Here is a 4,971-nt window from a genome sequence, read left to right on the forward strand (position 1 = left end):
GCGTCATTCTTAATTGTTTGTTTATAACTAGTATTTCTTCTAATTTTAGCTTTTGCTCAAAGAGAAGTGTGACATTCCCAAATGTTGCGCAAACTTTCCCCATATCTATTATCGCTCATCTCTCATTTAAAAAATCTGCACCTATAATCAAATCTACAGTTAGTTTAGGTATAATCACGAAGTTGGCTTCGATCTTTTGACCCTGGCACGAAAGAGTTAACCTTGTTTGTCTCGTAACTTCCGCAGCATTGTTTCTAATAGGACCTCTTACTTTAATCTTACATGTTTTCAGAACTGGCAATTCCTCATTGGCATTACACTGCATGAATAAATTTTCTGAGATCGCAGTCAGTTCACTTCCGCTATCAATTACAATATTGACTGGGATATGCTTTACCACGGCATTCACAATTGGTTGAATTTGAAAGGGTTAGTTCTGTTCTTCTTCTTCTTGCATCAACGAATCCTCCACTGAATCATACATGAGTCTTTTTAGGAATTTCCCTTGCGAATTCGAACTTTCTGTAGGATAAGCTTCGACTGCTACTTCTCTCTCTTTTATTTCCTCTTCTCTATTTCTTCCTTCATTTACGCTTTCTTCAACATTCTCTTCTTTTTCCTCATCCTCGTCTATCTTCTCCGTCTTCGTCGATACTTCCACATAATCGCATCTAAATGCTCTAATTATCGCTGCATAACTTCCTTCATTATATATGTTGGGTTGTGTGCCCACTAGTAACTTATTTTCAGCTTCTGTCGACTGCGCATTATCCTCATTGAATTCGCTTTCCCTGGTTTACATCTCAAATAGCTCTGCAATAGTCATTACTTCGTCCTTTCCTCCTACATTCGTTGTGAATGCCTCTGGCAATTCATCTTCCTCGTCAGTATTCTCCCGATTAATTTCGTCCCAACACGATATTATTGTTTTCCTGTCCCCGTTTTCATCTGGTCACTGCGGTATTGTTTCTTCCTTCTTCTCTTCTCGTGATAAGGTATTTACTTTTCTGTTCAAGGTGCTGCAATTATCCTGGGTCGGTGCGTCATTCCCTTTGGCATGGGCGCTTAGCTGTCAATTCGAACGTTTATCAGGATTTGGTGGTCTTACCTCCACTTCTTCTATCTGTATTATATTTTCTTGCTCCGCTTGTTGATATTGGTTTCTTTGTTGATAATTTGTCGGTCTATTGGCGCTCCAATACCCGTTCCAGTTGTCGCTATTCCCTCTGTAATAGTTGTTGCCGTTCCTGGGTGAATTATAGTTATTGCCATATTCTCTTCTAAATCCATAACCGGTTCTTTGTTGAAATCTATTGTCGTCTCTTCGTGCGAAGATATCACGTGGTTCGTAATTATTGCTTCTTCGTCCTGTGTCTTGTGGATTCCACTGCTTTTTGCTTTCGTTTTCACGTGCGCTTCGTCTTTTTCTTGCGTCGTCTTCCGAAAATATGAACTTTAGTTCCCTTAGAATACCTTTAAATGCTTCTATGTCATTGCCTCCACGACCTACTAATGATTGCTGGTATTTCAATGGTAACTTCATCGCGCATAATTCAATCAACTCTCCGTCACTGTTTGGTACATCTAAGCATTGATTTTTCTTTGCCATTAATTCGAAAAATTTCACGGGACTCTTCTCTCCTGAATTTTCAAAATGTGGGTTCTGTAATAATTCGTACTTCACTCTGTTCTGTGCTTCGCTGGACCAATATCGTGAGAGAAACTTCTCTCTGAAATCTTGGTACGATCAGCATGTCGCTGCAACATTTTGCATGTTTCTGCGACTGTTCCTGACATGTGTGCACATATAAAGTCTAATTTGTGTGCTACCGTCCAGTGTTCTGGTAATCCTACTCGGAATTGATCAATAAAAGTTCGTGGATGTAATGAGTTTCCTTCTCGAAAGTGTTGAAATATTCTGACTGTGAGGAAATGATCGTTGTCGTACTTCGTCATAGTTCCATATGAAATTCGCGATTCTTCGCCACTTTTGTTTCTGATCAGTTCTCCCGTCGTTCTTTCCGGTTGTGGTAGATCCATTGGATATTGTCCACTGTAGCTTTCGCGTACCCGCGGTGCAGGCTGTCTGATTTCACGTATGTTATTTTCCGCCTGTGATTGGAATCGAAAATGCGTGATAACTTCGTTAATTGTTTGTTTTTCCGGTGCTGTTACAGATACGGTCGTGGCTGCAGACTCAGAGCTTGTTCGATCCTGTTCACTACGCTCTTCAATGGTTTGCAACAACTCTGTTCGCAATGTCTGAAATTGTCGCTTCGTTTGCGCTTCTATTTTGACTATGCGGTTATCATATCTTTTCAGCGCTGCTTTTGTGATATGTTTGTGTAACACACTGTTTTCAACAATTTCACGCGCTGTACCTGCTGCTTGTCTAGTAATTACGTTTATCTGTTTCTCTAGTGTCTTGACTTCCCCTGGGTGTTGTTACGTAATGTTTTGATCTCGTCCTGAGTGTCATTACGCAATGTTTGTACGTCCGCTTGTACCTTGTCAATGCCTGTTCTCAATTGATTGTGACCTGTTACTAAGTTTCCTATCTCTTCTCGAGATTCTTTTGCCTCGTCTTCAGTATGACTTAGGTGTAACTGAATTTTTTTGTCTTGTTCTTTAACCTCACGCATTTGTCTCGTGGTTTCTGCATTCTGAATTTTAATTTGGTTCGTAATTTCTTTATTTTGTCTTGTCATGGTTTCCGTCATTAATTGTAATAATTCTGCCAGATTGGTGGGTCCTATTGCGTTTTCTTCCGACGTCTTACGCTCTGTGTTTTCGCCCAAGTGTTGGTTTGCAACCGATTGCATTGAACTGTGTTGTGACACGTTCCTGCTAGCATTCCTTGTACTCTGTGGTGAGGGCGCTCTGATTACTTGTACTATGTGTTCTAGGTATTCAAGACGCATGTTAGAATCCTCTTCGACTGTCTCTCTACATTCCTGTTCCTCTGTCGTATGCTGACTTACGTTTTCTATGCCTATGACGTACATTATCCTCGTTATGGTGCGTTATATGTCCTATTTCTCGTGATTCTACATCATTTGTTGTACTGTCCTCTATTCTCAGTCCATTTTCATGCCGGGTCTCTACCTCAATTTGGTCAAGGTCTCGATCAGCCATTGCTAAGCTTTCCGATTCCCTTATTTTCTGTTTTAAAAGCAATTCACGACCCCTACTTCGAGTCAACATGCGCTCATACGATCTCACGTGTTTCATAAACTTTTTGTTCACACGACTTGACACTTATTATACCTAAGACTGACAATCCATTCACTTACTTGTTGGGTCAGAACCAACTTGTCAACGATGTATCTGCCACCTGTGCGCTTGCATTGGGGAGAAAACTTAATTCTAACAATATTAAAATTCATAACTTAATTATGCTATTGTCACTGCAAGAATGTCTCACATTCTATTGAATACTTTCTTACTATCTATCGCTGCAGATACTGTTTTTGACTATTGATGCCTTTCAAATAAATTTTTTTTATTGGGAAAATTTTTAACTGGATATATTTCTGACCTAGTTAGGCATGTGGTCGACCTTCAATCATGGTATTTTACCATCCTGGCGGGGTCGCCATTCTCTAACATTCTGCGTGGTTTCTGTTGTTGTAAGTCGTGTCTCCCTACCACTTTCACACGACTCTCTGAGTGTGGTTTTTAGGGAATTGACTAGTTTGAACCTGGGACCTGTTGCTGGTAAGGAGACGCCAGACCACACACGACATGTAGATTTCAGAAGAGTTCAGTGAGACTAGCGATGATATAACCAAATACTTAATGATTTCAGCGTCACCTCCACTGCTCTCCCTGTAAAAGAATCTTAATACTAACTAAATTTAGTGGAAGGGGTTCAAGGCTTTCCTATTTTTAGCTAGCTGGTAAAATAACGTCGAAAAAGCAGTTACGTTTACCATTGGAAGTTTTATTCTACTCACAAAACATTGTTTATAAATTGCACTATTGATATAAGGAAATGTTTTAATACCGGTTGATAAAAACCAACTGCGTTCAACAAAAATGTGAACGAATATTCCCTGAATGGGTTTCCAAGTTCTACAATCGGTCGAAGGATGACCTAGGCCACATCAAATCTATAATCTAGGGTTAAATTAAGTTTCACAAAAGAGAAAATTATCAAAATGGTCTACAGTGACCCTCAATTATCTTTAATTACTTATCTAACTTGTCGTAAATTACAGTGGCTGATGTGGCTTCTCAATAATTATATAACAGATAAATCATCGTGTTTCAGATTTTAACTTACATAGCAAATGTGAATACCATGAGCTTTAATTGACGATCGACACTAGTATTACGCAAAGCGGGGGTGTAACAGATGAGACTTCTGCAGTTCTGAGTGAAGCTTTATGCGCTGTTATGCGGCATCGCGTGCGTTCATTACCTTGTCGTTGGTTAGGGAGTGTAACGGGGCGTCGGGCGACGCAGCTCCATCCAGCTCGCCGTCTCGGAAGCAACTCCACACTAACTTCTCGTTACTACAATTTATCGAAGTTGGTTTAAAAAAAAAATCTGGCTGTGTTTTCATCTGACCAATCAGGGACTCATTGTTAACCTTAAGCTCCGCCTACAAAAATTCTGTCCATCCAATGAGAAACGTTATACTTTTCGTGGTGGGGCAATGTTTTTAACGTTTGCAACGTAACAGAGACGCAAAAGAGTCTCACGCTAAAACTTGCAGCTGGTGTGGTCCTTTTAGTGTTATCGTAAGATCTATACTGTTCTTATGGAGGGCTCTATCTTTTAACATGGGCTGGGGGGTGGTCCTGTCGGTTACTTTTCGTGGTGGGGCAATGTTTTTAACGTTTGCAACATAACAGACACGAGAAAAAGTCTCACGCTAAAACTTGCGGCTGGTGTGGCCCCTTTAGTGTTATCGTAAGGTCTATACTGTTATTCTGGAGGGCTCTATCTTTTAACATGGGCTTGGGG

The sequence above is a fragment of the Schistocerca americana genome, chromosome 4, assembly GCF_021461395.2.
Source record: "Schistocerca americana isolate TAMUIC-IGC-003095 chromosome 4, iqSchAmer2.1, whole genome shotgun sequence".
Lineage (NCBI taxonomy): Eukaryota > Metazoa > Arthropoda > Insecta > Orthoptera > Acrididae > Schistocerca > Schistocerca americana.